This window comes from Pongo pygmaeus, chromosome 8, assembly GCF_028885625.2.
Source record: "Pongo pygmaeus isolate AG05252 chromosome 8, NHGRI_mPonPyg2-v2.0_pri, whole genome shotgun sequence".
Classification (NCBI taxonomy): Eukaryota; Metazoa; Chordata; class Mammalia; order Primates; family Hominidae; genus Pongo; species Pongo pygmaeus.
In genome coordinates this window covers 107,564,819-107,590,457 of record NC_072381.2, presented here as the reverse complement: position 1 = coordinate 107,590,457, position 25,639 = coordinate 107,564,819, and the positions used below count along the sequence as shown (strand labels likewise).

Here is a 25,639-nt window from a genome sequence, read left to right as displayed (position 1 = left end):
TAGTCTCAGACCAGTCTGGGTATTATTTAAAACAAACAAACAAACAAACAAGCAGTGAATAGCTCATAGTAATAGAAAAAAAAAAAAGAGACTTGGCAATAAAAAACACACTATCCAGATACGAAAGAACCTGATACATGTAATACAAATCCGAAAGGTTCCCATCCAACTTCTGTCCAATAAGTGGCCAAGAGACAAGAACAGATAATTCAATAGGAAAAACCCCAAACAGTAAAACACTTGAGAAAATGCTAGTAATTAAAGAAATGTGAAACAAATTATAAAAGCATCATCTTGTCAATTAAATTAGCAAAATTAAAGAGAAGTTAGAAAACTCAATATAGGATGTAGCATAGCTACAAAACCCACTCTACTAATGGGACTATTACTTTGAGAAAATAAAAGAAAAGCAGGCTGGGTGTGGTGGCTCACACCTGTAATCCCAACGCTTTGGGAGGCTCAGGCAGGTGGATTGCTTTAGCCCAGGAGTTTGAGACTAGCCTGGGAAACATGGCAAAAACCCATCTCTACAAAATATTAATATATAAAAATTAGCCAGGAGTGGCGGCACACACCTGTAGTCCCAGATACTCAGCAAGGCTGAGATGGAGGATCACCTAAGCCCAGGCGGTCAAGGCTGCAGTGAGCTGTGATCGCACTACTGCACTCCAGCCTGGGTGACAGAGACCCTGTCTGAAAACTTAAATTAAATTAAAAATTAAAAATATAAAAAAGAAAAAGAAAAACACTGTTATCAATACAGAGATAAGGTTCTACTACATATAATGAATCAAAATTTTAAAAGGATAGTTAATCTATGGCATTCTGGTTCAATGTATTTTTATAATGTCATTAAAGATGATAAATACATTAGGTAAATGCATGGAAAATTCTGTATGAAATAATGCTAAGAACTTCTGGCCCCACTGAAGAGTATTCTGAGTCAATTTCAGCAAGGTTCTAGAGTGCCTATAAAAACATACTTTAAAAAAGATACTAAATGAATAAAAGGAATAAAAAATAATAAGGCATACTGATTAAACTATTAAACTATGTTTACATAATGATAAGGGTTAGAGAAGGTAAATAGTGATTTTTGTGTTTTTCTTGAGACAGGGTCTCACTCTGTTGCCCAGGCTGGAAAGTGGCATGATTATGGCTCACTTGAAGTCTTGACCTCCTGGGCTCAAGCAATCCTCCTGTCACAGCCTCCTCAGTAGCTGGGACTACAGGCACTTGCCACCACGCCCAGCTAATTAAAATTTTTTTTTCTACAGACGGGGGTCCCATTATGTTGCCCAGGCTGGTCTTGAACTCCTCCTGTGCTCAAGCAATCCGCCTGCCTAGGCCTCTCTCAAAGTGCTGGAATTATAGGCATGAGCCACCACACCTGGCCTAAATAGTGATTTTATGGCACAAACGTTTTTGTTCTTGTTTGCCTGCTTTGTTACTTTTATTTATAGTCTTCTAATAGAACCAGTTAAACACAATTCTGGAACATCTCTGATTCAATAAAACCTAAATCAAAAAAACACCCAAAGGATTTTCCCAGTTATGAATTGTCTACTAGGCCAATAAATGACAACAGGAATACGAGGCCAGGGTTTATTTACAGCCTTAGGCTATTTCCTAGGAAGCCAAAGATGCTCTGGAATTTTTGTTTGTTTTGAGATAGGGTCTCACTATGTTGCTCAGGCTAGTCTCAAACACCTGGACTCAAATGATCCTCTTGCCTTAGCCTCCCAAGTAGCTGGGATTACAGGCGCATGCCACCATGTCTGGCTTCCAGAATTTTGAAAAAGTAAACTGATTCTCCTTTTTAACAACCTCACCCCTGTTCCCTGCCCCACACTTCCACCCACCTTCTGTCACCAAGAGCTGAATAAGTATATTCTCACACAGATTTCTATTATCAGGTATAGAGTAAGGTATGTACCAAGGAGGGAAAAGACATCAATGAAACTGCATAGCTGGAATGATTACCAAACACAGAGGCAGGACAGTGTCCCTGGTTAGCTTTAGGGTCTGCCTGTGCATTCCTCATCACTGTGGCTATCGACTTGCTTGTCCTAGAAACATGAAGAATAGTAAATAACTCCTAGGCTTTTTTTTTTTTTTTTCTTCTTCTGAGACAGAGTCTCGCTCTGTCACCCAGACTGGAGTGCAGTGGCATGATCTTGGCTCACTGTAACCTCTGCTTCCTGGGTTCAAGTGATTCTCATGTCTCAGCCTTCCAAGTAGCTGGGATTACAAGCGTGTGCCACCACACCCAGATAATTTTTTTGTATTTTCAGTTGAGATGGGGTTTCACTTTGTTAGCCAGGCTGGTCTCAAACTCCTGGCCACAAGTAATCCACCCGCCTCAGCGTCCCAAAATGCTGCAATTACAGGTGTGAGCCACCACAGGCAGTCAACTCCTAAGGCTCTTACCTGACTGGTATACAAAGGACCAGATGAATCTATCTAGTGACAAACAAGTAATTTCGTTTTTAAATCACTCCCAAGCATTAGGTCTTTATCTCCATTTTGGAGATCCTGGATAGAATCCAAAAAGAGCTCATATCATTATATCATTATATATCAGTCTGAAAAAAACATGGTAACACTGTAACTCTAGTCAGTCTAGTTCATTTGCACCAAATTTTAGAGGATCAGTGGTAAATAGGTAGAGGAACCACAAAGGATTATCTGAATCCAGCTGAAGTGCTCTCATGAGCAGAAGGCTCCTTTGACCAGCTGCCATGGATGTCCCAGCAAAATAGGGGTAGAGGAGGTAGATCGATCGTGCTTACTGGCTTGCTTTAGAAAAACAGAAAGTTTTTACTAGCGCTTATGGCTGAGATAGCAAAGGAAGAGAAAGAGATTACCATGTTAAAGCAGTATTCACATACATATTTGCCATATACATATTGGACAATTTCAGAGACATAAAGGTTTGGGAGAAGACAGGGAGACAGGGCTGACTGGGGAGAACAAAATTTTTCAAATTAAAAAAAATCAATATTTAAGTCCCAGTGAACATCTAAAAATTTCCATTTAACTTCCTGGAAGGCCAGCCTCCAAGATGACTCCCAGTGATGTCCCCAATGATTACATCTTTATGTATCTAGGTTGGTCTATGTGACTAATATAATATAGCAGGAGTGATGGTTACTCCTGAGGTTTACTTCTGAGGTAGGGTCAGAAAACAAAGTGTGGCTTCTGCTCTCTCTCAGATCATTCACCTATGGAGAATCTAGTTTCCATGCTGTGAGCAGTCCTACTGAGAGGCCCACATTGTGAGGAACTGAGGCCTCTGGCCAACAACCACATGAATGAACTTGGAAATGGATCTTCCAGCCCACCCCTTCAAATGACTGCTGCCCTGGCTGACATCTTGAGAGACCCTAAGCCAGAACCACTAGCTAAGCAGCTCCCAGATTCCTGACCCTTAGAAACTGTGTCAAATAGGCCAGGTGCAGTGGCTCATGCCTGTAATCCCAGCACTTTGGGAGGCCAAGGTGGGAGGATCACTTGAGCCCAGGAGTTTGAGACTAGCCTGGGAAACACAGTGAGACCTCATCTCAGAAAAAGAAAAGAAAAGAAAAGAAACTGTGTGAAATTTTTTTTTTTTAATTTTAAGCTGTCACATTTTGGGGGGTAATTTTGCTACCCAGCGATAGATGGGTAGGAGAGGTAATTTGTTGGGGTAATTTGTTACCCAGCAATAGATAACATAATAACATAACATCAAACTAAGCAAGTTTGACGGGGAAATGTACCATTTTAATATCATTATTTCATTTACCGGCTGAGAAAGAATCATCTGCAAATTAAAAGTGGTTATTGCCTATGATACCATTAAAAGCTAAATATGCCTAAAGAAGGGGCTTCACTGGAGGGAATGAATTGTCCTTCTCTTCCAACAGTAATCTAAGGCTTGTCACAGCCAAAAAGGCCCCATCAGAAGAGTCTAACACAGTCCCCTCCCGGTAATTATATTATATATCCTACAGCCATAAATGGGGGTTAGTTAAGGGTAGGTTTCACATACAAGGCAGCCACCGTAAGGGTGTCATCTCACATCAGAGCAGTCAAGGGGTTAAAGTTGAGGCAGCAAATTTATCCCCAGAGATATATGCCTAGCACAAAGCTGAGATTCACAAGATTCTCCCTGAGTTTTCCTTACCTCTAAATGCTGGAATAACTGATGCTCACTGAATTCCGATATTTGTATGAATAAAAATGAAGGGATTTAGCAAATCTTGTTCCTGCACACAGTTGTCAAAAAAAATCTGACCTTTACAACAGGAAAAAGAGGGGGGATTTAAAGATTTAAAGAAGAGGCAGTGACTGTCTGATGTATAACAAACCTTTGAAAAATTATGAAGCAGTGAAAATCCCCTACAGGTCCCAACAAAATGTGTCCAATTTGCATTCCAGCAAAGCTTTCCATACATACCATTTGGCTCCTGTGTGTACTTCCAGGCAAATAAATCCCGAGGAATAATCCCACTGGGACCTACGTCTGATCTCTGATATATTACTGCTACACAGCTCCAGACCAGGCTCCACAAACTGCCTTTTTGGTTCCAAATAACTAAATCAAAGTCATCCTGATAAGCTTTGAAAACAGGGAATGTGAGGAGTGGTTTAATGAATGTTACAACTCAACCTATTATAGACCACGGTACATTAGGAGAAGAGAAAGAAAGACAGAAAAAAAAAAAAAAAAAACCCATGCTTTTACATCCCCAAATCTCTCAAGGCCAAATCCAGACATACCTGTCATTCACGACACCTCACTATAAAGCCTTGTTTGAAGCCTGACTTTGATCAAATGGTTAGGATGAATTTGCAAACCCAACACCACTGTGTATTGTGGTGGGGAAAGGAGGAAGGTAAGCAGAGGCTACAATTTTCTGTTTACTTTGAAAACAGGTTCAACCTTTTTTTTTTAAAGCAACCAATGGCAGCAATAAACACTAAAATGTATTCTGATTTACAATATTTCAAGGAAATACAGCAAACACATTAAATAGCAAAACAATTTTTTTCTAAAAGTTAGAAAAACCTACCACTCAACATATAAACTGGAGAAAACAGTCAAAGAAAAAAAAGAAGGAAAGCTACAATTCTAGAAAAAACTGAGAGAGCTAGAAGTTCCAGCATCCTAGATTTCTGTACCAGTTTTCTCCTTTCACAAGAAAAAACTAATTTTCACCTTTCACAAGAAAATAATTTGCACAAAAGAAAAACAAACTAAAACATTAATCACAGTGACTACTATTAGACAAATCACAAAATATATAGATGCAAGAAGTAGAAACTGAGAGACTAAAAAAGAGAGGGGTAAGAAGAGAACACTTAGGAACTCAACAGTTTGATGTAGAAGACATCAAAATAAGAAACCACCCAGCCACACAGTAAGGAGATGGGAACATTAGAGTTTTAATATCTGTATATAATATCATTGTAAGTAGTGGCGAAGTAACATCCAAATTCAGTTTATATAGCACCTTAAAAAGAGCCAGTCATTTATCAGGAATTAGAGTTAACTCCCTCCCCAGAAGGTTATTCTGTAAGCAGGAAGATAAGCTGGTAATCTGTAAGCAAACTGAGCTACCTGTATAGTCAGCAAGACCTAGCCTATTGCCTGGTCCAGGATTCTGATGGCAAATGAAACCAGAAATACCACCAACTACTTCCAAGACCCAAAGTGTAACTGACACTCTTCTTCTGGCAAGTCAGAATTTGACCCTGTCTAGGCAACCTGTAAAATCTGTAAAATCTGTGTTCGCTGTTTATTGCAAATTTTGGAACAAAGTAATCCTTTAGTATAAAAGCTAAAACCTCAATACCTTATTTGGCCCAGAAGAGCCATCCAGTTATTTCAGGAGAGAAGCATGTCAGAAGATCCATAAGAACTGAAAGGAGCTTTATCATCAAAGTACTATCCAGTCTCAAAAGCCTTTGAAGCTATATAAAACAAACAAACACAAATAACAAGTGTTCGTAAGGATGTGGAAAAACTGGAACCCTCATGCATTCTTGGTGGGAATGTAATAGGTTCAGCTGCTATAGAAAACTGTTTGGCAGTTACTCAAAAAGTTAAACATAGAATTACCATATAACCCAGCAATTCCAGTCCTAGGTATATATCCAAAGGAATTGAAAACAGATACTCAAATACATGTACACACATGTCCCTAGCAGCACTATTCATAATTGCCAAAAGGAAGAAATGGTCCAAATGTCCATCAGCGAATGAATGGATGAACAAATTGTGGTATACACACACAATGGAATATTATTCAATCCTAAAAAGAATTGAAGTGCTGATTCATGTTACAGCATGGATGACCCTCAAAAACATTATGCTAAGAGAAAGAAGCCAGACATAAAAGGTCACATATTATATGATTTCCATTGATATGAAATATCCAGAATAGGTAAATTTACAGAGACAGAATGCAGATGGATGGCTACCAGGGGCTGGAGGGGAAGGGAAAGTGTGGAGCAATGGCTTAATGGGTACAGGATTTCCTTTTGGGGTGATGAAAATGTTTTGGAATTAGATAGAGTACATTGTGAATGTACTAAATGCCACTATATTGTTTCACTTTAAAATGGTTAATTTGATGTTATATGCATTTCACTTCAATTTTTTAAAAAAGCTCTTGAAAATGCAAGTAAAAATCCTCTTTAATTTGACTTTATTTTTCTAAAGTGCTTTAACAGGATATGAGCTTCCCTTCTAAGAAACCATGAACAATTTCCAGTTAAAGCCTGTCATGTCTCCTCTATAGTTTTCGTAGAGACAAGCGGGTACCTCAGTCCATAGTACAAAGGGTCACTTGGGATTCTTGCAAAAAGTGAAACTTACCTACTTGCTTTCCACTCACCAAAACTGGTTGCAGAAATGTCAGTGGACATCTCTGTCTGTATTCCCACTGGAGGTTCACTGAACCTAAGCTTCTTTAGCTGCTACAAAGTCTCCCCACCTTGGAGACTTAACATCTATTGAGACTTCACAAAGATTTCACATTATACAAGACCACAGTAAGAAATTTCCTCCTTTTCCACCACAGCTCAATTCGGAGTTCTTTGGAAACACAGGTACTTCACTGTCTCCTGTTTTGCATTCTGAATAAGAGATCCTCCCACGTTTTCCCCCTACCTACAGGTTACAACTTGCTAACAGACAAGACTTACTGGTAGAAGCACTTTGAATAGTCATTTTTCATATTGTCACTTTGTCTTTCATATTTCTCTTTCAAATTGTTGAGGCAAAAGCATTTTCAGAGTATGAGGTCTATCCTCTAGTATTCAATACCTGTTACATCTTTGCTGTCATCAACAACCTCCCAGCCCCCTAGGAGAAGGCCTCAGTCACCCAAACCCTTAAAGACTCCTGTAATTGGTGGTTTATACTTTCTCCCCTGTCCTAATCCCATTCCATCACGCCATGAAGATACACAATATTTGCAAATTTTCTAAAGCTCTTTCTCATTGTTTTGCTCATTGCTATTTCCACAGCTTCCTTTTGGAGATAAAGCCAGGCCCTTCCTGGCCTCAAGAGTTTACCAAAGAGGGCAATAGTCACCAGAGGGTCCAAACCAGCTTCTATGCTCATAGCTACATATAATAAAAGCATAAACGGAGAATAATTCCCTTTCCATTAAAATGGCTCTACTAACAAGTGGTTGTTAAGGGTATCAATAAACTGCCAACCCTCTGTCAGCTTAGGTTGAAGTACTTTAAAAGTTACCTTTTAGGATCCAGGTACTATCTTTACTACTACTTCTCTGGGCAAGATGAGTGACTCCTTACCTTAAGAACTGATGGTTTGCACCTCAATAGTTTCCACCTCCTTGTGATAATCTTTTAATAGTATCTAGGATCATTAGTAACACGCTACTTTACCTCCTCTCACCTCTCCCCTTTACTCATCCCTCCGGACAGAGCATTCAGAGTCAGTAAGTGCCATGTCTTACTGAATTTTTAAATTTTTCTACTATCTCTTAGCACTGCAGTTCTGTGAATCTCCTAACTCCAAGCCAGAACTTCAGCCTACCCAATTAGACACTGGAATTTAAAAACTCATGTTCCTATTCCCAGATAGTTACCGCCACACGTGCTGGAAATAGGCTAGTTCGGTTAGTGTTCATGCTATACTCTCAGCAGACTTTCCTACTGAACCTGGTATCCAACAACAGGGACCAGTAAGCAGCCTGAAGTCTGTTGCCAGGGAACAAGGCTAACTCAGGATTTTCTGCCATCAGTTCCTTTGGTAGGCATAGCAGAATCAAAGAGAAAGGGGTTTTCCCCAAATAATTGTGATTAAAATAATAATGTTAATTTGTCTCCAGCAAGACAGAAGAGTCCAGGAACAAGCTAGACTCACCTCTATCTCTTGTTCCTCTTCAGTAAATGGCCCACCTGAAGGTTAGCTGTAAGTCTGCCCTTATTCACATGAAAAGCAAATAAATAACCTCATCGCCTTTTTCCAAATCATAATCACACTTTAAAAGAAGCTTTTACTGTGTAACCTTGAAAATGTTACTTAATTTTTCTGGAACCTGAGTTTTATCTGTAAAAGGGGAATATTAATAAAGGCACAGTCTATCTTGTGAGTTTTTGTGAAACTTGCAAAGAATACAGGCGGCCGGGCGCGGTGGCTCATGCTTGTAATCCCAGCATTTTGAGAGGCCGAGGCAGGCGGATCACAAGGTCAGGAGATCGAGACCATCCTGGCTAACACGGTGAAACCCCATCTCTACTAAAAAATACAAAAAAAAATTAGCCGGGAGTGGTGGTGGGCGCCTGTAGTCTCAGCTACTGGGGAGGCTGAGGCAGGAGAATGGCATGAACCTGGGAGGCGGAGCTTGCAGTGAGCGGAGATCACGCCACTGTACTCCAGCCTGGGCGACACAGCGAGACTCCGTCTCAAAAAAAAATAAAAGAAAGAAAAAGAAAAAAGAAAAGAATACAGGCAAACTGTTACAGCCTAGTGGAACCTAACAAGATGTGATGACTAAATGTAATGTGGTATCCTAGATGGAATCCTTGAACAGAAAAAGGTCATTAAGTAAAAACCTAATGAAATCTGAATAAAGTATGGACTTTAATTAATGACGAATCAATATTTGTTCATTGTGACAAATGTGTCATATTAATGTAAGATGTTAATAATAGGGGAAACTGGGCATTGGATAGATGAGAACTTCTTTACAACTTTTCTATAAATATGTTTATAGAAATAATCTATTATAGATTATATATATGAGTCTAAGTTATAATATAATTTATATAAATATAATTTATAGATAATTTATAAAAATATAATTTATAGATTATAATTTATGTGCTTTATAGATTCTAAAATTGAAAGGCTATAATGAAAAACCACTTTATAAATTATAAAGTTCTAGTCAATTGTAAAATATCACATAATTTAGTAGATTTAGTATTTTATGCAGATTGTTGGTAAGGCAGGTAGCTATCTTAAGTAGCTCAGATAACAGAGATCACTTGAAGAGTTAAGTCCTGGTATGGAAGAGTCTAGCCCCCAGAAATATCCCAGCTGTTTCCTGCCAGCTGGTGCCTCATGTCTGACTTGCAATAGAGTTGATTTTCTTCATGTAATTATTTTTGCCTCTCAACCTATTTCACTAAAAGAACAGTAACTTTTTAAAAAGAGGCTCTAAGCAGATAGGTGCTTTAATTTAAAACTTCAAAAAGTGAAACTTAAGGCATGGGTATGATAATTTATTGGTCCATTTCCTAACTGGCTGAAACAGATCTGATCCCTACTACTCCCAACTTCAAATGTAGAAACACGCAGACATCCAGAGATAGAATTCAGCAAGTGTACCCATCCCCTGCCAACTCCTGCTCTGCCCTGGGAAAAAAAAGAAAAAGAAGAAAGCAAAAGTCCCAGAAGTGCAGGAAATTGTTTCTCAGACGAAAGACAACACTTCCTTTCCCAGAACAATCCATCTCCCACACTGACATCCTGCTCCTGCTATATTTACCCAACCCAAATCTGCCGATGATATACTTCCAGCTGCACTCCTGCCACATGGTCCTGTCACTCAACTGGAACACTCAGAGGGGAATCTGTCCAGAGGGCAGAGCCTAGAAATCACTACACACTAATCCATGCTTCCTCTATTGCTAGCCTTCAGAGTAAAGTGAGACAAAATATGGACAGTATTACTCCCTGTTTATTTTGGAAGTGACTGGGGAGACAAGAGGTACTTCATTTTATATAGTTGCTAATTTTGACTGCTCTCATGGTAGCCAGCAGAGGAACCTGAACAATGAAGAGATTGAAATGGGAGGTTAAAAATAACTCTGTTAATGCTAGCAAGCCAAAACACATCACTTAATAGCCTCTTCCTACCCAACCCACTAGGATCAGGCTATCAAGTCACATTACAGGGTAAAACCTTCAGTTCCAGGTAGACAGATCCGATGAGTCAAAGATGGGACAATTTCATTCACCCCATCTCATCCTATCTCATAGTATATTCTACTGAAAGGGTAAAACCCACACACTGGACTGGATAAAGGTAAATGTTAGAGCTGACTCCCATTTTCCTATTTTAGTAGTTCTGTATTCTTGGTCCTTCTCTCCTACCCTTGCCTCCCCATCCCCAAGTTCTTTACTTCTGCCCCTTTCCTCTTTCTGACTCTCTAGTTGTTTTCTTTTGTCTCTACTTATTTCTCTCTCTCTCTCTTTTTTTTTTTTTTAAGAGAGGGACTCCTCTGTCACCCAGGCTAGAGTGCAGTCGTGCCATTATTACTCACTGCAGCCTTGATTTCTGGGGTTCAAGAGATCCTCCTGCCTCAGCCTCTCAAGTAGCTGGGACTACTGGTGTGTGCCACCATGCCTGGTTAATTAAAAAAAAAAAAAAAAAATTTAGTAGAGATGAGGTCTCACAAGTTACTCAGGCTGGTTTCAAACTCCTGAGCTCAAGCAATCCTCTTGCCTTGCCCTCCCAAAATGCTGGTCATTACAGGCGTAAGCCACTTTTTTTGAGGGCAAGGTTCCCTCGAAGAAACATAGCTGATAGCTGATAAGGCATTCATTAGTAATAGTCATAATTATCATATCATTAGCCTATTCTCCGTAGTAATAACAATAAAAAACCTGAGTCTCAAGAAGCAATACTTCTTTTTCTCTCTGCTTTTGGAGGCTCAGTCATGCATCCTAATCATGCTTCAAAGGAATGAAAGGAAAAGCACAAGGAAAAAATGCAGAAAAATAAGAGGGAAGGAAAGAAAAAAATGATAGAAAAGGAGAACAGGAAAACGTTTCTCCTAACCTTTTCTCTCTTAAAGCTCCTGGACAATGGGCATTTCCAAACTTTATGGATTTTGTTAAAGCTTAAGTGGAAGTTCTTAATAAGATGAATCAAGCTATTAAAATAGATTTGAGAGCAAAAGCTGAAATATAATGATAAATTCATAGCAAATCCCACTTATTAAAAGAGGGAGTAAATTTTAAAAAAAGAATCCACTTCACATGGCTGTTGTCAGTCTGGCTTAGAGAAAAAGCACTTATGCTGTTGGTTGACTGGAGAACAAATTCCACTGGGTGATGTGGCCATTCTAACAAATGACCAAGTTCCAAGTCAAACCTCATTGAGCCAAACCTTTTTCCAATTTTCAACTCTTTTTAGTTACTAGATTTAGACATAAAAAAATATAGATCTTTAGGGTATGCAATTGTGTTTCTTATAGGAAGAGAAACAAACAGAAGCAAGCTAGAAAGACAGTTTGTGTCCACCTAAGAACAAGTATTTTAAGCAACCACTCAAATTTCACCATAACTGCAACCAGAAATTGGTTCAGGCAAGAATTATCAACGTATGTTAGGTATCAGAGGGAAAGTTTAAAGAGGAGTATGATCTTCAAGTGTTTCCCTACAGATTGCTTATTAGTTGCAAGGGGAAATAACATCTATACAGTAAATAAATCAGATTAACACTTGACCAGATGATCAAAATTAGTATCACCAATGAACAGCACCTGCAGTTGTGATACCCTGAGAAGGACACTATATCAGTAGTGGTATATATTACAGATTCACGATAGACACACACCACCTGAATCTAATCATGAGAAAACATCAGACAAACCCAAAATGAGAAATATTCTTGAAAGAAATAAATAAATTAGGGTGACTATAGTTAACAATAATTTGCTGTATATTTCCAAATAGCTATAAGAGAAGATGTGAAATGTTCCCAACACAAAGAAACGACAAATGTTTGAGGTGATGGATATCCTAAATACTCTGATGTGATCATTACACATTGTACTCATGTATCAAAATATCACATGTAACCAATAAATAAGTATAATTATAAGGGATCAATTTTTTAAAAAGAAAGAACATAGACATGAACTGGTCTGTAGTTATAAAAAATGTCAATGTCAGCTGGCTGTGGTGGCTCATGCCTGTAATTCCATCACTTTGGAAGACCAAGGCAGGAGGACCAGTTGAGGCTAGGAGTTCTAGGCTGCAGTAAGCTACGATCCCACCACCAGACTCTGTTAAACAGTTACAGAGTTACAGATAACTCCATAACTCTAAAAAAAAAAAAAAAAAAAGTGTTTTTGTTTAATGTTTTTTTGTTTGTTTTCTTAATCACCCAGGCTGGAATGCAGTGGCATGATCACAGCTCACTGCAGCTTCGAAATCCTGGGCTCGAGCAATCCTCCCACCTCAGCCTCCTGAGTAGCTGGGACTACAGGCACACGCCACCATGCCCAGCTAATTTTTTTTATTTTTTGAAGCAATGAGTTCTCACTATGTTGCGAAAGCTGGTCTCAAACTCCTGGCCTCAAGCGACCCTCCTGCCTTGGCCTCCCAAAATGCTAGAATTACAGGCATAAACCACTGGCTGAAAAAATTAAAAAAAAAAATGTTTTTAATGCTAATGTCATGAAGCATAAAGAGAAGCTAAAGAACTGTCCCAGATTAAAGGAGACTAAAGAAACGTGACAACTAAATGTAATTTGTGATCCTTGGCTGAAGGGGAAAACAAACAAACAAACAATAAAAGTTTATTGACAAAATTGGAATACGAATAGTAAATTATTGTATCAATGCTAAATTTCTTGAATTTGATAACTATACTTAAATTAGTAAGAGAATATCCTTGTTCTTAGGAAATATGCACTGAAGTATTAAGGGATAAAAGATCATGATAGGCTGTGCGCGGTGGCTCACGCCTGTAATCCCAGCACTTTGGGAGGCCGAGGTGGGCAGATCACCTGTGGTCATGAGTTAAAGACCAGCCTGGCCATCATGGCGAAACCCTGTCTCTACTAAAAATACAAAAATTAGCTGGGCGTGGTGGCGGGCGCCTGTAATCCTAGCTACTCAGGAGGCTGAGGCAGGGAGAATCGGTTGAACCCGGGAGGTGAGCCGAGATCACGCTATTGCACTCCAGCCTGGGTGACAGAGCGAGACTGTCTGAAAAAAAAAAAAAAAAGTCACAATGTATATAACCTAGTCTCAAATGATTTAGAAAAATTTATTTATTTATGTACTTTTCTTTTTTGAGACAGGGTCTAACTCTGTCACCCATGGTGGAATGCAGTTGGCATGATCACAGCTCACTTCAGCCTTCACCTCCCAGATTTAAGTGATCCTCTTACCTCAGCCTTCCAAGTAGCTGGAACAGCAGGCACACACCACTACACCTGGCTTTTTAATTTTTTGTGGAGATGGAGTCTACCTAAGCCCAGGATAATCTCAAATTCCTGAGCTCAAGTGATCCTCTCATCTTGGCCTTCCAAAGTGCTGGAATTATATCGGTGAACCACTGTGCCCAGCCAAAAAATAATTTTATGTCTATACATACATACATACATACATACGTACGTGTGTGTGTGTGTGTGTGTAAGTAGCAAAAGGACATATGGGAGACCTATTATTCTTGCACCTTTAAATTTGAAATTATTTCAAAATAAAAATTCAAGAAAATTTACCATCTGTTCATTTGATTAAATGTCCTGATACCAATTAGGTAAAGGAAATAGGGATGAATTCACATTCTAAATAGCAGTAAAACAACCTCTAGTAGCCAACTTTTTCCTTCCCTTTGAAGCTTTTGTTAGACTATTGCCAACTCAAATATTTCCCATTCTCTACCTTCCTTTACTACATGCACACAACCCATTTTGTTGACTACTGAGCCTACAGCCTACCCAGGATTACTTAGGACCCTGGCACCATCTCCCATTCTCTAAATAAAAAGCAGTTCTACTAAAGGCAAGCACTACTCATTTTCTTCCTTATAGAACCTTGGCAACAGAAACTTTTTTTTTTTTTTTTTGAGGCAGAGTCTAGCTCTGTCGCCCAGGCTGGAGTGCAGTGGTGCAATCTCAGCTCACTGCAACCTCCACCTCCCAGGTTCAAGCGATTCTCTTGCCTCAGCCTCCTGAGTAGCTGTGACTATAGGTGCCCGCCACCATGTCCAGCTAATTTTTTGTTTTTTTCAGTAGAGACAGGGTTTCACTGTGTTAGCCAGGATGGTCTCGATCTCCTGACCTTGTGATCCGCCCGCCTCGGCCTCCCAAAGTGCTGGGATTACAGGCATGAGCCACCGCGCCAGGCCTTTTTTTGGAGACAGAGTCTCCCTCCATTGCCCAGGCTGGAGTACAGTGGTGCGATCTCAGCTCACAGCAATCTCCACCTCCTGGGTTCAAGCGATTCTCCTGCCTCAGCCTCCCCAGTAGCTGGGATTACAGGTGCTCACACCCATGCCCGGCTAATTTTCGTATTTTTAATAGAGATGAGGTTTCACCACGTTGGCCAGGCTGGTCTAGAACTCCTGACCTCAGGTGATCCACCTGCCTCGGCCTCCCAAAGTGCTGGGATTACAGGCATGAGCCACCACGCCCAGCCCAGAAACATTATTTAAAACCCCGGAAATGAAACTGATTAGTCTTGGCTCACTTGGGAGGATTAATGAGACCTACTTGGAGTCTGAGAACCGAAGTCCATTTTCCTTTGACTGTTTTCCCTACAATGCTTCTGTCCAGGTGGACTGAACCAAGAACTTCTTTTCCCAGGCCAGAGGGAACCAGGATCCTATCAGAGTCAACAGACTCTGGTCACAAAAAGTATTTAGCTATGGTAGGTATTAAATAATGTAACTTGGATATAGATTCATCCCAGAAAAAAAGAGGCAAAGGAGAAAGAACTGCACTTTAAATTCAGAACACGATAAGCCATTCAAGCAAATGATAGGTCACGGGTCTTTTTGTGGACTACATTTGTACTCCAACATTCACTCCAACTTTCTCTTTTAGAAAGTTCTTAACCACTGTTTAACTGCTTCACTGCCTCACCACCTCTTTCTACCCTTGAAAATTCTAGGAATACTATTCCTACACAAGGGGACGGTCTCTCTGAGGTCCCAATGCTCCCAAAGGCTACTTCTAGGTGCTTTCTCTGGGATTCAAAAGACAAATATATGATGAAATGTTCTATTGATTATGAAGCCAAATCCTGTTCAAAGTTACAAGGGTTTTGGTACTACTTTCCTCACATGAGACCCTTGGGCTAAAGGTAGTAGGCTGCTACTAAAAAACACTTTTGTTATTTGTGAACTGGGACTATTAGACCCTGGCTGGAAAAAAACAGCTTTCCTCATTCTTTTAGCACCATAAGGTAAACAGCTACTAAAATCTGTTTTTGGCGGGGCGCAGTGGCTCATGCCTGTAATCCCAGCACTTTGGGAGGCTGAGGCCGGTGGATCACTTGAGGGCAGGAGATTGCACCGCTGCACTCCAGCCTGGGCAACAGAGCAAGATTCTGTCTCAAAAAACAAAACAAAACAAACAAACAAACAAAAAAAGCCCCGGTGTAGTGGATCACACCTGTAATCCCAGCACTTTGGGAGGCCAACGCAGGCAGATCACCTGAGGAAGGGAGTTCAAGACCAGCCTGGCCAACATGGTGAAACCCTGTCACTACTAAAAATACAAAAATTAGCCGGGCGTGGTGGTGGGTGCCTGTAATCCCAGCTACTTGGGAGGCTGAGGCAGGATAATTACTTGAGCCCGGGAGGCAGAAGTTGCAGTGAGCAAAGAAAGATCGCGCCACTGTACTCCAGCCTGGGTGACAGAGTGAGACTCCCTCTCAAAAAAAAAAAAAAAAAAAAAAAAAAAATCTTTGTTTTGCACCTCTAGACTTCAATATCCTAAAAATTGTGTCAGAAGCCCAAGCCAAAGAGGACTCAAATGCAAAGTTGAATTTTATTAGAAAAAACTATCAGCCATTGATAACTTATCCTATGGTTCAACTGTGGTCAGTTCAGTTCTGTGATGCATAGATTGATTAATCAAAGGCCAATATAAAGAGACTAATCATATCATAGAACATATTATAGGTGAAAAAAAATTTTTTAATATACTAATCAACTATAAGACATTCAAGGCCCTAAAAGCAGCTAATGAAGCTGCCATGCACAGAATTTCCAGGGTCACTGCCAGACAGGCAGGGCTAGGGCAGAGGGTGGGGGTGGGACGGACAATGTGGACAACACCAATGCTATTCTTTTGACCATCCTAGAACCTCTTTCAGCAAACCAAAGCATACAACAATTTCCTGAGGTCACATGTGGAAACTGGCAGACTTCAAACTAGTGCCCAGTTGTCTGCTCAAATTCCAGAGCTTCTCAAATCACCAGCCCACTAGACCATAAACTATGAGAACAGGAACTGTGTCAGCCTCCTTGAAAACTAGGTCCCTAGAACCTAGTTCCGTTTCTGGCACACAGTAAGTAATCAAGAAATATTTGTTGAACTTCCACTAACAGAAAAGTTCCTGGAGAAGATGCTCTTTTGGAGTCTTCGAGGACAAATGATTCCCTCAGCCCACCAAAATGATTCAAAAGGGTGGCCACGTCTAACATGATATGTCTAAACAATCTGCATAGCATCACATAAAAGGGATAAGGTGCAAAGTGACTAATCAGTCATAATTACTTCCACAATTCTTATGTCCTTGGGGGAAGAATACTTACTCTAATATTTTCCAGGATTATAACGACTCAAATAGGCTCAAATTAATCTCTGCCTGGCAAAAGCTGATTCATCCAGAAACAACCATCTAAATAGAACTGTCTTACTGAAATCAAAGTTGATAGGGACGAAGAATCCACTCATTCCCAAAAGTCAAGGGGGCTAAGATGCCTCACAGAGTCCTTCACAGAATGTCAAGAAAATGGTGTGAAGGGCACCCTGACTCAATATCCTCCTTGACTCCTTGCCCATGAAAAAACATTGCAGACAGACAAATTCAAACCAGTGCTAGAACAGGAGTAAATCACAAACTTTCTACGAGGGCTTTCAAACTTTTTTGACCATGATGGACAGAAAAAGATACAGCTTACGCTACAACCCAGAAAATACAGGTTTCTAACTAAAACAAGTTGCGAAAAACAATACTTATCCTTCTTAAGTATGATACACTGATAATTTCTTTTTTTAATTTATTTTTTATTTTATTTATTTATTTTTTGAGACGGAGTCTTGCTCTGTTGCCCAGGCTGCAGTGCAGTGGCGCGACTTCAGCTCACTGCAACCTCTGCCTCCCGGGTTCAAGCAATTCTCCTGCCTCAGCCTCCCAAGTAGCTGGCACGTGCCACCATGCCTGGCTAAGTTTTGTGTTTTTAGTAGAGACAAAATTTCACCATGTTGGCCAAGCTGGTCTCAAACTCCTGACCTCGTGATGCGCCCACCTCAGCCTCCCAAAGTGCTGGGATTACAGGTGTGAGCCACCACGCCCGGCCAGATACACTGATAATTTCTATTCTATTCTTTTTTCCCCTTTAGTGCTGGTTGATTGTACCAGAAAGCAAGGAAGTGTTCAAAGATGTCATGTCAAAAGACAAAGGAACCAGTCTGAAGGGGACGCACACCGGCCAAACTTGAAATAATGTGAGCACCAAAAATAATAATGGAAAAAAACGTATCTGTAATTAATTGTAAAACACTAAAAAATATTCACAAGCCCCTAGGAGGAGGCAGACCCACATCTGCCACCACTAGTGATCATTATCAATACTCACTTCTGAATCTGAAAACTGACAATTAAAGGGAATGAATTAAGCATTTATCCTGCCTTTTTAGAAGAAATTGGTTTATCCTCCAGTTGATGAGGGAAAGTAGTTCTTTACAGAAAATGCTAGCTAATAAATGTAGAAAAAATGACAGAATTAGAAAAATCATTCTGTGACCAGTGAAATAAAAGATTCAGTCAAATATTAATCAGTGGATGACCATTAGGTAAAAGGATATTAGAGGACAGGATATTTACAAGGTGCGAAAATATTACTTCACAGATTACTTAAAATTACAAAAAGAAAAATTAACATATTTCAAAATTAGGAGATATGGCAGTCACCATTAGAAGCAAGTAACAAAACTGTTAAAATCAACAATTGCGGCCGGGTGCAGTGGCTCATGCCTGTAATCTCAGCATTTTGGGAAGCCAAGGTGGGTGGATCACCTGAGGTCAGGAGTTTGAAACCAGCCTGGCCAACATGGCAAAACTCTGTCTCTACTAACAATACAAAAATTAGCCATGTGCGGTGGTGGGCACCTGTAGTCCCAGCAACCAGGGACGCTGAGGCAGGAGAATCACTTGAACCCGGGAGTGAGGTTGCAGTGAGCCGAGATCACACCATTGCAGTCCAGCTTGGGTGACAGAGCAAGACTCCGTCTAAAAAAAAAAAAAAAAAAATCAACAATTGCAGGACAACCTGACAGGATGTGCTTCCTGTGGTGATACAATATGAAATAAGGCCAGGCACGATGGCTCACACCTGTAATCCCTGTACTTTGGGAGGCTGAGGTGGGTGGATCACTTGAGGCCAGGAGTTCAAGACAGGCCTGGGCAACATGGCAAGACCCCGTCTCTACAAAGAATACAAAAAATTGGCTGGGCACGATGGCATGCACCTGTAGTCCTAGCTACTTGGGAGGCTGAGGTAGGAGGATCACTTGAGCCCAGGAGGTGGAGACTGTGGTGAGCTGAGATCACACCACTGTACTCCAGCCTGGGTGACAGAGCAGGACTCTGTTTCAAAAAATAATGGTAATGATGATGATAATAATAATAATACGAATTACACAGTATCATCTATAAAATACTCTTGCCAAAAATATTTGACCTGAATCTAATCAAGCTTTTAATCCTTTTAGTACATAACATACAGGAAAGAGGAACAAGTTAAATGACACCACAAGGACACAGACAAACCCAGAATGTAGAACATTCTAAACATAAATGGGCTGGTGTCCTCAAAAAGCCAATGCAAGAGAAAAAAAAAAAAAAGGTGGAGAAAATTGTCTTTTAAAAGCCTAGGGCCAGGTGCGGTGGTTCACACCTGTAATCTCACCACTTTGGGAGGTTAAGGTGGGAGGATTGCTTGAGGCCAAGAGCTTGAGAACAGCCTGGGAAACACAGCAAGATCCTATCTCTACAAAAAATTTTAAAAATTAGCTAGGCATGGGCCAGGTGCGGTGGCTCACGCCTGTAATCCCAACACTTGGGGAGGCCGAGGCGAGCAGATCACGAGGTCAGGAGATTGAGACCATCTTGGCTAACACAGTGAAACCCATCTCTACTAAAAATACAAAAAATTAGCTGGGCACAGTGGCGGGCGCCTGTAGTCCCAGCTACTCGGGAGGCTGAGGCAGGAGAATGGCATGAACCCAGGAGGTGGAGCTTGCAGTGAGCCGAGATAGCGCCACTGCAGTCCAGCCTGGGCGAAAGAGCGAGACTGTCTCAAAATAAATAAATAAATAAAATAAAATAAAAAATTAGCTAGGCATGGTGGCATGCGCCTGTAGTCCCAGCTACTCAGGAGGCTGAGGCAGGAGGATCACTTGAGCTGCTGGGAGCTATGATCGTGCCACTGCACTCCACCCTAGGTGACAGTGAGACCCCCATCTCTAAAATAAATAAAATAAAATGTCTAAAAAGACATAACTACCTAATGAAATGAGAATTGTGCTTGGATTTTGGTTTGTAAAACCAACTATAGCTATAAAAGTTTGGGGACAAATGGAAAATGTTTAATATGAACCAGATATTAACTAGAATTGGCAAATTATTGTTGTTTCTTAGTTGTGATAATGGTATTATGTAGAACATCCTTATTTAGGATGCATGCTGAAGTATTTAGGGGTGAAATGTCAACATGTTTGCAATTTATTTTCAAATGAACCATGAAAAAAATGATAATACACACATATGGATAAAGCAAATATGCCTAAATGTTAGTAATTTTGACTCTAAATGTGGAATATGGGTAATCATTATGGTATTCTTTCAATTTTTGCTAAGTTTAAAATTTTTCATCATAAAAAACTGGAGAGAAGTCCAGGCACGGTGGCTCACACTTGTAATCCCAGCACTTTGGGAGGCCGAGGTGGGCAGATCATGAGGTCAGGAGTTCGAGACCAACCTGGCCAACATGGTGAAACCTGTCTCTACCAAAAATACAAAAATTAGCTGGGCGTGGTGGCCCATGCCTGTAATCCCAGCTACTGAGGAGGCTGAGGCAGGAGAATCGCTTGAACCCGGGAGGCGGAGGTTGCAGTGAGGCAAGATTGCGCCACTACACTTCAGCCTGGGTGACGGAGCTAGACTCCATCTCAAAAAAAAAAAGGCCGGGCGCAGTAGCTCACGCCTGTAATCCCAGCACTTTGGGAGGCCGAGGCGGGCGGATCACGAGGTCAGGAAATCAAGACCATCCTGGCTAACATGGTGAAACCCCATCTCTACTAAAAATACAAAAAATTAGCCGGAGTGGTGGCAGCCGCCTGTAGTCCCAGCTACTCGGGAGGCTGAGGCAGGAGAATGGCATGAACCCGGGAGGCGGAGCTGGCAGTGAGCTGAGATCGTGCCACTGCACTCTAGCCGCGGTGACAGAGCAAGATTCCATCTCAAAAAAAAAAAAAAAAATTGGAGGGAATACCATGCAACCCATTACAGTGATATAATTCACTAATGCAAAGCAACCTACAGTCTGAAAAACACCACTCTAGCCCAGGGCAGTTGTAATACCATATCAGCTCTCACTTCATTTAATCAATTTGGTACCAGTTTTCTTAAATGCAAAAACTCATTTGGAATGAGGCTTTCTCATTCTACATCCTCTTCTCAAGGGTCCCTCAAGTTTTAGATTTTTTTTCTTACAATAACTCACTTTACTTGAAAACAAAAAATAATCAGTGGAAAAGTCCCTGTCAGTGTCAGGGAAATCTCATTTGTCCCTCTACTTGTAGAGGATTTTTTTTCAATTCAGGGCCAATCCCAGATAACACTGTAGTGCTTTTGATCCTTTTCTTCCCCAGTGAATGTCCTCAACTACCCTTACCCTCTAGTTCCCAAGCTGCTTTCCAGGACACCTGGAAGCAAGCTGCATGGCTGACTGCAGAAAAACCCTAGCTCCCACACTACATCTGGCCCTGCCTTTCCACCAAATCATATGCCAATTTATTGCCCTCTGATGTACAGTCCATTAGGCCACTTCCTGGATGCCCCCACTTCACACTGGGCCAGAAATGCAAGACAATAATGTGAGTTCCACAAACGGGCAAGTAATTGCTCAATAAGCGTGGAACAAGGAAAGGTCAGTTGTGATCTGTGCACATGTGGCAGCCCTTCACAACTCGACCTACAGTGGTAACAGTGGTAACAGAATGCTGATGTTACAGAAGAGACATGCCATGAGAACCCAGCCAACAGCCAGCCAGAAGTGCTTGTCCATCTAAGTTCTTTCGGATCTTCAAAGAATAAAGGAAAGGAATAAAGGCCTCTAAACTGGTGAGGTGCAAATTATCTCCTGGTTTCCTAGAGTAAAACTGAGAGCCTAAAGTAGTCATTGCTCTCCATCTATTACCCTTTCTTAATGAAGTGATCTGAGCTGAAATGATCTTATCTCCATTTTGTGCTATAGCCAACTCCATCTTCTAACAGGTGCCAGGAGAGAAAAGACAAATGTACTCACCCTTTCCATAAACATATCCACTATCACTTCAGAAACTGGGGTATCAACTAAGTATCTATGAACATAGAGAGATAGTCAGAGGGGGGCAAGGCTGAGACAAACTCTTCACTATCTCTCCTAATCAAAACAACACATTGAATTTCAAGCATTTGGCTTCTTCTGAAACCCTTTTGGCACTTGTCCTGAGTTTGAATGGGTGGAAAAGCAGGAAGGGACTCTGCCTGCCTCCTTGTTTGAAAAAAAACAGCAGCTGGCTTTCTTTTTACTCATCTGACTGCTGTCATGGTAAGTTGGGCATATACTCAGAAGTTTCAGGCCTCAAGAGGTAGCTGTGCTGAAGAGGACAAACGCAATAAAAACAGCAGCAACTTTGATACCCACGACAAACCACACTGTTACACTGCCCCCTAACCTTTGCTACAAATAAATTAGGTTTCTCTGTTTTTGAGAGCTAAACTATTAAGAATGCTCTTTCCTCTTTTTCACTCCTTTTTCTGATACATGCAGTAGAAAATGTGCCCTCCCAACAGCCAGCAAACTAGTTCTGATGGCTAAGTGTGTCTGGGTATGAGGAAGAGAAAAAGAGAGAGCTGAACCCATGAGAAGATAGACTATGCAGAGCCGTTTCTTCTCAAGAGTCTTCATTTTCTAACCCTGAGTACAAATAAATGTTTGGAAGAACTTCTTGGTTTAAAAGTGTCAAATGAAGAGCATTCATAAATCATCTGGGGAAGGCCCCAGTAAAAAGAAATGGCAAAATCAAGTCATCAAAATATAGGCCTCTTGGAGCCACCCTATTAATATAAATAGTCCCTGGGGAAAAAAGAATCACAGTACCTTTATTTACTCTAACTGTGCTGAAATGTCTACAAGTCTGTGGCCACTCAAGTTACGAAGATTCTAAGGTGCCAAAGTCAGTCTGACTCAAATTCAAGTCACATTCTAATGTATTACTCAATTATAGTTTTATATTATAAACCAAGAAAGTAAAACAGGGCACAGGAAATGGATACTTTTAAGTGTGCCCATTGCCTTTCCTAACACTCAGCCCTTCACAAAAATTTGCCAAATTTTATCACATTTGGTTCTTTTAGTTTCTACTTAGGCCTTGAAGAATTCACAAGCTCAATTCCAAGTGGAACAAAAGCTGATGACCCATTCAACCTTCTTCTCATGCTGATTAATAATGATATATTACTTACTCCCTAAACTATAGACCCCTGTAGGAAAAAATAAAAGTAGGCACTTAATCAATAGGACTCCAGCAAATTTTTTTCATATAACATACTCGCTTTTGTTGTTGTTGTTGTTGTTGAGATGGAGTCTGATCTGCCACCCAGGCTGGAGTGCAGTGGCACGATCTCAGCTCACTGCAATCTCCACCTCCCGGGTTCAAGCAATTCTCCTGCTTCAGCCTCCTGAGTAGCTGGGACTACAGGCATGCGCCACTGCGCCTGGCTAATTTTTGTATTTTTAGTAGAGACAGGGTTTCACCATGTTGGCCAGGCTGGTCTCGAACTCCTGACCTCAAGTCATCCATCTGCCTCAGCCTCCCAAAGTGCTGGGATTACAGGTGTGAGCCACCATGCCTGGCCCATACAATATACTCTTATTCAATCTTTTTCCTGACAATGACTACTAAAATCTCTTTTCTCTACACCTCCCCATTTTCCAAATGAAACAGATTAAACTTGAGGTACCAGGCATTCTCAAACAGTTTCTTTTCTACTTAAGCAGCTACTGCTAAGAGGCCCAGGCCAGACAGGTGTTAAGTCATACTTCCTCCCAGGATGGCTTCCAGACTCTGTTTAAATGTTCTCTGCAAACCTCTGGAGGTTAGATGGACTCAAACGTCCTAGCTCAGACTCTGAATTCACAAAGCTTGAGACAGACAGTACCCTACAGGTGTGTTTGTCCAGGATAAACTATATTTAAATAAACTCCTGACACATCCACTTTCTCCTGGCACGTGCTTCTCTCTCTTAAACTCAAGCACACCATAACTTGCTGTCCCAGTAAGCTCTGTAAAGAAATATCCTATCCCCCAGAATTACACTATGCAACCCACCAATGTCTTTGGGAATAGCTAAACTCTGGCCATAACAGCTTTACACGTGAAAGCCAAATAAGCAAATATGAGCTATTGTTTTTACTTATTTCTTTGGCTTGTTCCTTAAGGAAAGAGCAGGAATAAGAAAAGCTGGCAGCAGATTGCTCTCACTCATGGTCATCCATTCCATGCCTGATAGGGATCATATAGCATAAAGTAGAGGCTACAAAATATTAGCTTTGGAATGATCAGCTAGAGTCATTAGTCCTGTCAAATCAGTGGCTATGAGGGCAGGAAGTCTGACTGATTGTTTACCATTATAGACCCACTTCCTAAGTACCTAAGAAAAATGCCTGGCACATACCAGATAGTCAATAAATATCAGTTAGAAGCAACTCAATAAGCTAGGCCCTGAAGGAATCCAAATCTTGGCGAATCCCCAAAAGAAAAGGTCTAAGAAGCTAGAACAATGTTATAGTTAATACGGGTACCTATACTGGGCCTCAAGACCACCTTAGTCTTACACTGAGAACCCCCAGTCCTGATAACCAAAACTGGACATTAGGTCCTCAGAGCTAAAAAGACCTGGGACTATATCTCCAAAGGCAAACTCCTCACCACCACACCCTCACACGCACGTAGACACACGCACACCCTAAGAAGTCTTCCTCAAGCCCTGGCCCTGAAGGCTTTAAAGTAAGTCATTAAAAGATGATCCCATAAGAGAAGATTTTGGTTGTGATACTTTCTTTCATTCATTTATTCATTCATTCATTCACTGAAATAGGGTCTCACTCTTGTCACTCAGGCTGGAGTACAGTGGCGCAATCATGGCTCACGGTAACCTCGAACTCCTGGGCTCAAGTGATCCTCCCACCTCAGCCTAAGTAGCTGGAACTACAGTTGTACGCCACCATACCCAACTAATTTTTTTTATTTTTATTTTTGTAGAGATAGGGGGAATCTTGGTATGCTGCCCATGCTCGTCTCAAACTCTCAGCCTCAAGCAATCCTGCTGTCTTGGCCGCCCAAAGTACTAGATTACAGATGTGAGTCACTGCACCTAGCCTGGTTGTGATACTTTTAGACTGTTCCTCACCTGCTTTAAACCAAAAATTTTCTGGAAAAGAATCTCTTTATAATGATCTAAGTTTAAAGACCAAGGACAAAGACAGACTATATCTGGAGGCAAATGACCACAACCAAACACCACAACTCACAACTGACTATAGCCCTTTCCATAAAGCTATACTGGATGAAGGGAACTAAGGCTTGCAAGGACTTATCTAATCTGGGAACAAAGAGATCAAAGACCACAGACCATATTGGCTAGAAGCATTCCTATAAACTGTCTACTCTTGTCAGATCTAAAACCAAGAGCAATATCGAGTATCCTGATATTTCACTTTCCCTTCCATGCCCCATCCCATGCCACAGATCCTACCATAAGGTCTAGCTGCGAGACTGAAGATAACTCCCATATGCAAGAGCCCCAGAAGATTCCTAGAAGAATAAAAGGAAATGTATCTTTGGAATCTAAACCCATGGCAGGGCTTGG

At 40.9% G+C, this 25,639-nt stretch overlaps 1 protein-coding gene across 21 annotated transcripts in view; it reads right to left on the bottom strand.

Moving 5' to 3' along the window:
* Positions 1–25,639, bottom strand: part of GBF1 (golgi brefeldin A resistant guanine nucleotide exchange factor 1) — a 135,161-nt gene that overhangs the window by 89,888 nt on the left and 19,634 nt on the right. Inside the window, exon 2 of one of the 21 annotated variants that reach the window (XM_063670198.1) lies at positions 10,795–10,877. The exons of the other annotated variants lie outside the window; for them this stretch is intronic. The gene's annotated coding sequence lies outside the window, so the exon portion shown is untranslated. The remainder of the gene's footprint in view (positions 1–10,794; positions 10,878–25,639) is intronic. 21 annotated transcript variants of the gene reach the window in all.